At 52.2% G+C, this 12,015-nt stretch overlaps 1 protein-coding gene across 6 annotated transcripts in view; it reads left to right on the forward strand.

Annotated features, from left to right (window-relative positions):
* Nucleotides 1-2,131: 2,131 nt before the first annotated feature.
* Nucleotides 2,132-12,015, forward strand: part of Traf3 (TNF receptor-associated factor 3) — a 59,216-nt gene continuing 49,332 nt past the window's right edge. For 5 of the 6 annotated variants that reach the window (XM_005410759.2, XM_013507875.1, XM_005410761.2 and 2 more), the window contains exons 1-2: nucleotides 2,132-2,264; nucleotides 5,712-5,829. The gene's annotated coding sequence lies outside the window, so the exon portion shown is untranslated. The remainder of the gene's footprint in view (nucleotides 2,265-5,711; nucleotides 5,830-12,015) is intronic. The other variant, XM_005410757.2, reaches the window with a different exon arrangement.

A 12,015-nucleotide genomic window follows, 5' to 3' on the forward strand; every position in this document is an offset into this window, starting at 1 on the left:
CTTTGAGCAGTTTCTTAACCTTTCCTATCATCTATTGTATGTTTTGAGTTTCACTTACTCTTTCCAGTTCCCTCTACCAGGGAGACACTATGATGTTACACATGTGGAAGCCCAGTTTGTTGTTTGGCTTTTTGTCTCATGTCTAAAACCATTGCCTGACCCAGGTTTATGAAGATTTGTACCAGTTTTCCTCCGAGAGTGAAAAAGTTTTAGTTTTTCTACTCTGTGGTCCATTTTGAGTTAATTTTTGTATGGTATAAGGTAGGGGTTTGGTTTTGTTTTTGCATGTGGATGTTCAGTTGTCCATTTGTTGGAAAGGTTATTATTTCTCTATTGATGGGGTTGGTATCCTAATCAAAAATTAATTGGGCACAAGAAACAAATCAACCATAAAAGCAAGACTTACTTTCAGATTCTAAATCTGTTGGTGTGTGTGTCTGTCAGTGTTGTTTTGATTATGGTAGTAAGTTTAAAATGGGGAATTGTCGGTGTAAATTTGTTCTTCCTTTTCAAGTTTGTTTTACCTCTTTGGAGGCCTTTCCATTTTCATGGCTGTTCAGGATCATTCTGTCGGTTTCTACAAAACATAACTTGCTTTTTTTTTCTTTTTTCACTTTACACGAACATTTCTTTTAGCTGGTAGCTGTCGGGGCAGCAGCTGCAGCGGCCGTGGCTCCTGTTGGCATGTGCTGTTAAGTGTACACTGAACTCGATTTTGAAGATTTAGTGTGGACAATAAAGAACATTAAGCATCTTATTAATCACATTTGATATTGAGTACATATTGATAGAAATTTCTGTTAGGTTAAATAATGTAGGCTGAATAATTTTTCTTCTTTTGGTGTGGTTTTGGTTTTGGTACGGCTGCTAGAATTTTAAAAACTAAGTGACTCTCACGTTTTTCTGCTGGGCAGTGATTTTCTCATAGCGCGTGATTATGCAGTGTTGTGTCAGCTTCTGGGTTCCCTTCTGTGGTGCTGGGCATGGGCTGTTTCCTGCCCTCTGGGCGCCCAGTGCCGAGGAGGGCCTGGAGCCGGGGCTTCCTGTGCTGTCACCAGGACGGCCTCTGTGTACACGTCAGCTTGCCTTGCTGTGCCGGGCCTGTGGACTCTCGTGAGCTTATTGAATGGATGAATGGAGGTCTCATTTTAACCAAAAAGGAAGGTTTTAAAGTTAAGTCTGTGAACAGAACGAAAATTGACTTAGCCCCACGAGGAGCCAAGCTCTGTCCCAGGCTGTGGGGACCGGCTGAGATCGGGAGCCTGTGGAGGGAGGTGGACCTGGGTTCGGGGTAAGGGCAGGGTCTGAGCCTGTGCCCGTGTGGTGCCAGGGAAGGTCTTTCCAGCAGGTGGCACTGAACATGGGGGCCTAAAGGGTCAAAGGGGAGGGGCCTGGGAAGACCAAAAGCAGAGCAGCCTGGCAGGGTTGCACCATCACGGTGGCGCTGGGGGGGGCACCATCACGGTGGCGCTGTGACTGCTACTGATGGATGGGTGGGCATGGGAGGAAGGGGCGGCCTCTGAGCCGAGAGTCCATGCGTCGCCTGAGCTGGGATGGTAGAGACGGCGGGAGGAGGCGGCGCAGGACGTTCGCCCGGTGTGGCTCTGCAGTTGGAGTTGCCCCTTGGGTGCCCCCGGGAGTGCCACGCTGTAATGGAAATGCCAGCTTGGGGTCTCCAGCGGCAGGCGTCAGGAGATGCTGGACATCAGGCAGGGGTGTGTTGGGCTTGGACTGGCGCATGGAGGTGAGGGCGGGTGGTGGGCAGCTGGGAGGAGGGCGCACATTGTGCAGGCTGCCTGGGTGCTGAAGGGTGAAGGCTGGGCCCCGAGGAGCCTCCCACCCCGAGGGGCCTTGAACGCCAAGCTGCAGCTAAGAGTACCAATGAGGAGAAAGGGGTGAAGAGCGTGTTCCAGAAGTAAAAGTAAAACATGTCCGAGTTTTTGAGATAAACTAGAAGACCACACCAACAGCTCCTTCACTGCGCTTGCCCACAGGGTCTTCCTCCGGGGCCCTGGGGTACTCTGTGGAAATGTAAGTTTGATAAGCCACTTCATTGTCATAGTCTATGTTGTTACATCTCACCCAAGTGAGTATTTACCTGAAAGAGTGTGGGATTCACTTACCCATGTTGTCATCCTCAATCCAGTCTTGCAGCTGCTCCAAGTACCCCTCCGTCCTGCGCGTAGCGGCTGTTTGGTGGCCTCTTCATTCTGCTGGGGAGGCCTGCAGGGAGCTGCTTGCCTGCTGGCCCGTCGGAGTCCGAGGTAAGGATGGAAACCAGCACGGCCTGCCTGGCGCCTCAGTGACCCCTTTCCTGTGTGAGCAAAACAGCCAGTTTTGGTGCGGGCAGGGTGGTGTGGGTGACGGAGGGTGGCCTCGGAGCCTGTTTACGGTGTTTCACAGTTGCTGGTGGTTCAGAGCTGTCCGCCCTCGCTCCTGTTTATCATGCTGGCCGCTCTTTCTCCTTCTGTGTGGTTTTGGTGTGATTCGGCCCCTTCCCCGAGCAGGCTGCCCTCAGAGTAGGAAGAGCTGAGAACAGGGCAGCTCGCGCTGGAATGGGAGGCCACGATGAGAAGTCAGAGATCCTGCCCTTGTTGGTGAGCGCTCACGAGGCCAAGGCCTGGAGTCCGTAGTTTACACACACACGGGGCCGTCTCTGAGTCCTTTCCTCCTGTCAAGCTGAGGTAGAACCTACCTGAAATGCTGCGTTCCGTGACCATTGTGTCCCCTAGCCACTGGGAGCCACCTGCTTCTGTGAGTTTGACGTTTCTAGAGTCCACATCTGAACGACATCATGTAGTATTTGTCTCTCTGTGCCTGGCACATTTCATGTAGCAGGGTATCTTCCACATACATCCACGATCATCGTTAATAACAGTAACGTGTACTTGAAATTGCTGCAATTTCGGGTAGACCTCAATGTTTTCTTCATACACGCGAAAGGTGAGATGATTGATACCTTAAATAACAGCCTTTCTGTAGTGTAACATATACCAGAAGCACACATTGCACCCCCTCAATATATAGTTACTCTTTGTCAATTAAGAGATTAATTTTAGCCTGTAACCCCAGCACTCTGGGAAGCTGAACCAGGAGAATTGCAAGTTCAATCCCAGCCCAGGCAGTTAAGTGACTTAAAGCCCTATCTTAGCTGGGCGTGGTGGTACAGGCCTGTAATGCCAGCACTCGGGAGGCTGAGGCAGGAGGATCGTTGCGAGTTCGAGACCAGTCTGGGCTACAAAGTGAGCTCAAGGCCAGCCTGGACTGCATAGTGAGACCCTGCCTCAAAAAGACAAACAAAACAAAGCAAAAAACAAACAAAAACCCTATCTTGATATAAAAAGTGCTGGAGCTGTAGTTCAGTGCGCAGGCCCTGGGTTTATTCCCCAGTACAAAAAAAATTTTTTTTAAATACTATCTTCTGCTCCTAGACTCCCATGCGTCTGCAGCCCCACGTGCCTGCCCTGCCGTGCTGCAGCTGGGTCTCGGGTCCCTGGAGTGGGACGAGCCCTGCCCACAGTGCTGCCCACAGCCGGCCCTGGCGTGTGGTGTCTGGCAGCCCTGTGGCTTCCCTGCCTGCCCTGCCCTCATGGCCATCATCACCTTTCTTACCTCGCTGCCCTTGGTCGCTGGCTGTCGCTCTGCCGGGGCAGGGGCTTCAGTCTATCTCCGCCCTGGAGTCCCAGCCTCTGGCCAGGTATGTGGGCCCAGTTTGCAGACTTCCTCCAGGTCGTACTTGCGCTGCCTGCTGGCCAGCAGAGGACATCCTCCCGCTGAGTATCAGCTGCAGGGTGTAGACCCGCATCTGCAGCTCTTGGGCCACGGTGTTCTGGGGTTCAGAATTCCTGAGATGAGGGCAGAACCGTGAACGTGCTGTGTGTCGTGGAGCATCCTAAGAATGCGTGGTCATGCACACATCACGAGTTTTGCTGCGGGATAGTCTGTTCTCAGTGAGACAGCAATGACAGATGGCTTCAGGTCACATCCGGGGACATTGCTGTGTGACCTAGGAGCCTGTTTTGTGTTTCAGGATTGTGGAGAATGGGCTGTGGCCCTGTCTCTGTGTGTGTGCCAGGCCCTGTGCCAGGGGCTGGAAACTCGGGACGAGAGCTTAGCCCTGCCCTCCCGCGTGGGAGGAGGCGGTCAGGACGCCAGTGATGCTGCAAGTCCCCCCCCCAACACACACACTTGAGGCCTTCAGAGGAGATGCCCCGCGGGGGCGGCTGGGCCAGGTGGGGTGCAGGGTCTGGTCGTGACATGGTGTCGGGTGTGCCCCGCGCTGTGGAATGCAGCTCTCCTGGCTCTCAGGACTCTGTTCCCTGGCCTCTCTGAGGGCCCACAGCATAGTGCAGGCTCAGGGCTGCACTCGGGTGGCTGTTGTCGACCTCTGCGCTTCTGCCGAGAGGGCACCAGCCTGGGGGCTGCAGGGTACAGACTCATCTGAGGCAGTGTAGTTTCCTGACTTGCTGAGTATAGTAAAAATTGTTTGATTTTAATATTTTCAAGATACATTTTTGATGTGGATAGAAACCTTTAAAATTTAAACATTTAACTGTTTCCTGACGTGGCTCCTCCGTTTTGAAAATATGTTTAATTGTCAGGTTGCAGGAAAGTCTGCTCTTTTTAAGTTAGAAAATGAAGTAATATTCAGATGTGTCCAAGTGTGCATATTGTAAGCATCTAAAAAGATGTTTCTGAAGCAGATGTCCCGTGTTTCTTATATCACTTCTAAAGTTCTCTGTGGTCTTTGGAAAATTACATAGACTGCACTAGCTCTCATCTGAAAATATGTATTCAAGGTTGTTCTTTTAATTTGGGATTACTTTTGCTCACGTTACTTGACTTAGGGCGAATGAACTTTGACACGCACACAGAAACACACTCCAGTCTTCCTGGCTTTTTGGATGGGTCTGGGCTGTAGCTTCTGGCAAGACTGCCAAGCCTGGTCTCTCACAGCTTGCGCTGAGGAGTTATGAGCAGAGTTCGTACTGCACAGCCTCCTGCGGGACACGTCCTGGGCCTCTGTACCCACCGGGCAACACTTGTCAGGACAGGGGCATCACCCAGGGTTTCATGGTTAATCTTTGCAAATAGTTCATTTAACAGGGTTAAAAAGAGACTTCCTCTTGTGTTTTACAGTTGCCCCTTTATGGGGACCAACTTACAGAGTAAAAGGCACCTGGTAACTTTGCGTTTGCTGCAGGTATCTTCTGTTCATGGAATCGTCAATGTTGATTTCTGAGTGTTGGCAGATGACGGAGCTGGGAGTGTTTGCATCTGCTCTATGTGTAAACGTGTTGGTTTCCAAATGGGACCTTTAGAAGACTGAAGGTTTTCTTGAAGGTCACAACAGAAGAGTTTTATGTGTTCTAATTGCTTAACTATCCTCTTTCGGGGGCGAACACCGAATGAAATGTGGGTACTTGCTTTTCTTTTCTTTCGGATTTGTTTTGTTTTTGAGGTCCTGAGGATGGACCCCAGAGACACTCCACCGTGAGCTACTTCCTTAGCCTCTTCTATGTTATGTTTTGAGACGAGGTTTCCCCAAATTGTCTATGTTGGCTTCAGCCTTGTGATCCTCCTTCCTCAGCCTCCAAAGTGGCTGGAACTGTGGGCCTTGGCCGCTACGGCTGGCAGCGAGTGGGAAGATTTCAGTGGATGCAGCAGCGTAAGATTCCCCACAGTTTTGTCGGTCTGTTTCTTCTTTGCAGTGAAAGACTGTGGGAAGGCCCCATGAACACCTTGGATGATACCATAATTTTGTCAAAACCGTTGCCCCATACTGGAGTCTGCAAAAAATGAAGCTGTCCCTCTTGAGTTTTGACATTGGTGAGTTACACAGGTAGCAAGTGACTAGTGTCAAAGTCAGTTTTTAAGTTACCTATGTTGTTAGTGTGCATATTTTCTTTATTTTGTATTTAAATTGTGTTGTAAAACACTAAGTTTCAGTAACGAGAAGTTGAGTGACACTGAAAAACTAGCTTTGCCAGATTGAAAATGTGCCTGTGTCTAAAGTAGTTCCCTTTCCTGATTTTGGTTCAGTTAACAGAAGTGTCTCCGTGTCTGTAGTTTCTGGTAATCTAATGAGAACAGGCTGAACTTTTGGGTCATGGCGCGTTTTCCCGTTATGTAAATACTTCACACACCGGCTGACTCACCGTGGATTGTGAGCAGCCGCGATTCTCTTCCTTCGGAAAATAGAAGCACATGATGGTACTGGTGTTTCAGCCAGTTGCAGAGCTGCGCCGAGGTTGGTGCTTGGCTTGCCGGTGCTGTCCGCGAGACAAGCAGGGCCTTTTGTTAGTTTGGGGGTGCAGCTTGTGTAACCCGTTAGTTGCCTGTGTTATGGATAGGCTTGGAGTATTACGAACTTCGTGTTGAATTAATGATTTGTTGTCTTTACCTCTAGGCACTTAAAATTTCTCAGTCTTAAAAATAGAGATACTCTTATTTATTTTGTAGTACGTAAGAATCAAGCAAATTTTGGGGGGTGATAGGCAGTGATAGGATCCATAGTGATTACTTCTCCATGTTTAAAGTGTAATGTTTACTTATGTATGTAACATATTTACCATTGATGTTAGACTTTTTTTCTTAATTATTGCACTCTTCTGGGTGTTGTGGTACATGCCTATAATATCAGCACTTCAGGAGGCTGAGGCAGGAGGATTGCAAGTTTGAGGCCAGCTTGAGCAGTTTAGTGACTTGTGAGACCTTGTCTCAGAATTAAAAAATAAAGGGCTCCCATTGTAGCTTAGTACAAAGGGCCTCAGTTCAGTTCTCAATAGAAAAAACCAAAAAAGTCTTGAGATTTTGGGGAAGGGATGGTACAAAATCATTTATGAAGGCCAGGTGTGGTGCCACATGCCTGTAGTCCCAGCATTTGGGAGGCTGAGGCAGGAGGATTGTTGTGAGTTCAAGGCCAGCCTGAGCAACAAAGTGAGCTCAAGGCCAGCCTGAACTGCATCGCAAACCCTGTCTCAAATAGACAGAAAAAAAAAATCACTTGTGAACTGTTTTGAGCAGTAAGAAGCTTTTTTAAAAGTTTTGGAAGGTGTATCCCAAATTAATGCCTTTTGAGCATAGGAAAAAACAAACGGACAATGACATTTTTCTGTTGTCTTACCTGCTTTTTTTTTTTTTTGGTACCTGGAATTAAACTCATGACCTTGCACTTGGTAGACAGGCACCGTGCCGCTGAGCTGTATCCCTGGCCCCTTGTCTGCTTTTTAGTTGCTTGGTTGAACTTGCATCTCGTTTGTTGGGTTAGCTTTTGGCCTGATCCTGTGTTTTTCAGAGAGGAGGAGCTGTACTGAGCGTCGAGTCTGTTGCCATCTGCCTGGAGTGTTCCGTGCAGTGAGCGTTCGCGTGTCCACAGTGCTGGGAGAGCACTGTCCCTTTAGATATCCACAGAAACAGGATGGGATGGCCTTGGTCTTGCATCCCGTCCCGCGCTGTGTTTGCAAGGCTCATCCTCAGAGGCAGACCCGTGGCTGGCGGCTGGCTGCCTGTGCTGCTGCTGCTGCTCCGCGGGAAGCAGATGCCAGACCCCTGTGCTCAGCCGCCGGCCGGTCCTGTCCCGCCACTCTTAAGTCGCATGTACACTTTTACCCGCAGGGGACGCTGTGGGAGGCGGTGCCAGCTCTTGATGCTGCTGTTACCTGCTGTCCGGGTTCCCGTTTGTCACTGGGGCTTCTTCGACTGTTTTGGAGACCCAGTGACTTCCTGTTTTTCATCTGAAGCCCCTGGGGACCCTCTGTGGCCCAGAGACGCAGCCAGAATTCTCCTTTTTCCAGCGACCGAGTCACATCTGGTGGTTGTGAAGTGGTCTTACCAAAGAAGAATCCTGCGGGGTTGGGGGAGAAGATCGAGTCTGTTTCCAAGCCAACTAAATTTGGCCTCTTATTTTCTTCTTTTCATTCTCTTCCCTCCCACTTCCTCTTGGGGACCTCCTTTGTTCTTCAGTGCCAGTAGCTCTGAGAGTGAGAGATCCACCCAGGGCTGGGTGCCACTCACTCTGCAGCTTTTCATGTTAATCTGGGTAACTGGGTTGTGGTTTTTAAGTGCTGAGCACCTTAGCAGCGTGGTAGTGCTCTTGAACATTTTGCTGAGTGTCCAAATGAAGCCTGTAGGGACTGTTTCCATAATTTGTATCAAATGCATGTGAAGTGCATTAATGATACTAACTTGCCTGAGTGATATTGTTAACTTCATCACTGCTATTTAGTAAAGAGGATTGCTGTGCCATGGTCATGCCAGGTAGCTGACAGCCTCAAAGATTGAAACGCCTCATAGATCAAAACTGAGCTGAGGAGGAAAAGCGCCTAGTGCATCATGGCCGTGTGTTGTTCACACCTGTGTCTCACATGTGGAGACAGCGTGTGCTGGGGAGACTTCCGTGCACTCAACCGTTGGGAATCACATCAGTTCAGCCAGGTGCCCTTCCTTTGCTGCCCAGGTGAGAGCAGAGCCAGCCCTCCGAGGGGCAGCAGCAGTTACCGCTCAGCTGGAGTCCCACTGCCCCTCAGCTGTGGAGTGCACAGCAGGAAGCTGCCTCCATCAGCCTGTGGGGCCTTGGCACCAAGCTCTGCCCTTGCCGGCCCTGGCTTCCCGGTGCTCATGCTGAAAGGTGACTTGGAGGGTCATAGGTGCCCCTGGGTCTTCCCGCAGACAACCCTGTGCCTTCCACCTGCACCCACTGCTCCTCCACCTCAGCCCCCTGCAACTGTGGGCACGCCCCTTGGGGCCATCCGCGAGGCACAGGGCATTGATGTGAGGCCCTGGGAGAGCCACGTGCAGCCCAGCGGGGAGGCCGACTCACCGTACTCCACTGCCTGGCCGGCGGGATGAGGCTACCAGAGAAACAGCCTTGATCTAACTTGAAAGGCAAGCCTCTGCTGGAAATTCTGTGGGGAGTGCCCAGAGTGGCATCTACATTTGTCCAGCGGCATCTGATAAAAGTTCCTCAGAGGCTTTTAAACTGCTCTAGTGAGTCTCTAAAGCACGGCGCCCGGAGAAGGGAGATTTCCTTGAGCTGCCTGTGTTCCCCCTCCACACATTGCCACGTGCCACGAGCTGTCCCCGCCAGGCAGGCGTCTGCGCCTGAGGTGTGTCCAGCAAGGCCTGGGCCGCAGCCTGGTGGGACACCAAGCAGCGTTACCACTCGTGTGAGCAGTGCAGAGTGCGCCTCCGAGGACCGTGCCCACACTGTCACCGTGCAGTGCACCCGTGCCTGCGTCATGCCCACCTCAGCAGCAGCGCTGGGCCAGACACTGCAGTTCCGAGACCTTGCCACACCGCGAGCAGTGGCGTCTTTTCCCATGGTGTTGGTGAACCCTTGGGCAGACAGATGCAGGGGACGCAGTGGTGACAGTGGCGTGGGAGGCAGGGCCCAGCTGTCGGGGCCGTGGTCCCGTCTGTGGGGCGCAGGTGGCCCTGTGTTGGCCTGGGGGCTGTCTTCTGGAAACGCAGCCATAGACACAGACGCTCAGCTGTCACCTCGGCATGGTGCACTGGTGTGGGGGTGGCGGGGAGGGTGGGGCTCACGCGGGTGGGAAGGCGCTGTGACAGGCTCCTGCATGAGGGGTTGCAGAGCTGAGGGGGAGCAGGCGAGGTGACCAGGGAGGCAGGAGGCAGCGTGGCACCTGTGTGCCAGGGTCCTCCCTGTCCTGGACACTGTCTGCTTCATTTTCTTCTCACTCGCACCTGCTCAGTGTTGGGCCGGGCTCTGAGCAGAGGACGGGATAAAACATACCGGACAGAGACCTGCCGAGGCAGCTGTGCCTGCTGGGAGGGTGTGGTGCAACAGCGCCATTTCTGGCAGGGGTCAGAAACATAGGTCTGGGGCTGTGGATTTAGCTCAGTGGCACAGTGCCTGCCTGGCAAGCATGAGGTCCTGAGTTGGATTCCAATAAAAAACATAGGTCTGCCCGGGGTCCAGACGCACAGATGCCTGCTGAGGCCACCATAGGGTAAGTTGGGCCCACGCCACAGACGGAGGCCATGCGTGTGTTGAGGGGCCTTCGTGCCCACCAGGATGGTGCAGGTTCTCGAGGACCCCTCCTCTCGTGCTGTCCTTGTCCATCTGTGCCCATCAGATGTCCCTTCCTCGAAGCACCTTGTCCCGGGGCCCTGCCATGGTCCTCATCCTTCGGCCTGGACACCTTGTTCTCCAGCCTCTGCTCCTAGGGGCCTGCACCCACCACGACTTGACCTTTCCCGCAGACGCGTACCTTTTCACACGCGGCACGTGGGCCATGAACGAGCGAATGAAAGTCTTTTTTTGTGAGCTGGCTTGTGTGGCCTTTCTGCTCCAGGAAAGCAGCCGAGTGAGGGCCTGGGTGATTGCCGCCTCCTGGGAGCTGGAAGTGCTTGCAGGACATGTGTTTCTGTCGTGAAAGCCAAGGCCTCGATGGGGCTTGGAGTGAAGCAGCAGATGCAGGGTTCTCTCAGGGAGAGTGTGAGTGCTGAGGACCGAGCCTCACGACTGCGATGCACATTCCACTCATCTCGGCTTCCGGCCAGCACAGGCAGCGTCACAGCTGCCCCGGGAAAACCACACCCAGACACCTCTAGGAAACAGGTTGGAGATCCAGAAATAACCCGAAGGAGTCTCTAACAGTTTTCAAGATCCTTGAAAGATCTTTGTGATTCCAAAGGCAGCTTCCCCTGCCAGGAAGTCTCCCCGGCACTCCTCCTGAGGTTGGTAGCTGTGAGAAAGAAGCAGTGCAGCGGCTACCAGAGTCCCTGTGAACACAGAACCCACCGGGGTGGAGCCTCCCGCTCCCCTCGCGCTGCTGCCTGCTGCGGGGAGGAGGCCGGTGGCGGGGGGGGGGGGCGCTGCCCCAGCCCTGCAGTGTGGTGATTAGGACACAGGACTCTGCATGCCGTGGCCAGCGCAGTGCGTCCTGCAGCAGCAGCTCCCCAGACCCTGGTGCAGCAGGAAGCCCAGGATGTGAAGCCCCGGATGGTGGTGTGGCTCGTGCGGGGTGGCTTGGTTTTCATCTCTGTTCAGGTGGTGGATGGTGTGAAGGTAAGGGACTTCCAAAATGATGCCTGCATTTTAAATGCCTGCAGATGTCATGAGTCAGAGCAAAGAATTAAGATTGAATAGATCTTTTCTGAACTGAAGAAATAGGGCTCTGTATCTTCTTAAGGACATTGGTGACACCTAAAGAACCACCTTGCTTAGTGAGGGCAGACGCCCTCTGCATGAGGGACCGAATATGATCTGAAGAAAGCGAGCGGCTGCCGGTTTTTTTCTAGACAGTCAGATTCCAGAGATGCAGATTTGGGTTTTAATGTATTTGTTCCGTTTAAACGACGACGGTTGATTGGTCTGGCATGCGGCACTCCGCCTGGCAGGCAGCAGGTGAAGCCTTCTGGTTCCTTGGCCCTCGTGCCTCAGATGAGCATTTCCGCTAGTGTGACTCTCTGTGCTTGTCTGTGGGCAAGTGGGGCACCACCCCCAGCTGGTCCTCTTTGTTTATCCAAGAGGGACCCCGAGAGCTGTGAATTGGTGGCCCCAGACTGTATTAAATGCATTATGGGTGGTAATTTTACATGTCCCTGTGCCAAGAAATAGAATGTCAAGGTTGCCATGGCAACCACATGCATTCTGAAAAGCTTGTGAATGGGCTCTGAACCTTCTGGCATTTTAAGTGAGATTTTCCAGCTGAGGGCCTGCATTCATGATTAGTGTAAATAAATTTGGCTTTCGATAAGAAGCACATCCTTTCTCTTGGTACCACTGCGGGCCATTCAGTGCAGATCTTCCTCTGGTGACATCTGCCTGACCCCTGATTCCTGGTGACTGGCTGTGGTTGGGAGGTGGCCTTCGGCTTTGTGTGTGATGTGCAGCCACTTCAGGCTATGAGCCAGAGAATGGGGTGGCACACCGTGGCGCTCAAGTGTAGCTGTAGCCCCATGTGCCCATGAGGTCCGGCGGAGCATCTTCTGTCGTGAGAGCTGCCCAAGGCTCCAAGAGTGACTTCCGGGAGGCCGTGGTGGTTGGTT

Source organism: Chinchilla lanigera, unplaced genomic scaffold (genome assembly GCF_000276665.1).
Source record: "Chinchilla lanigera isolate Chin_1 unplaced genomic scaffold, ChiLan1.0 scaffold00137, whole genome shotgun sequence".
NCBI classification, from domain to species: domain Eukaryota; kingdom Metazoa; phylum Chordata; class Mammalia; order Rodentia; family Chinchillidae; genus Chinchilla; species Chinchilla lanigera.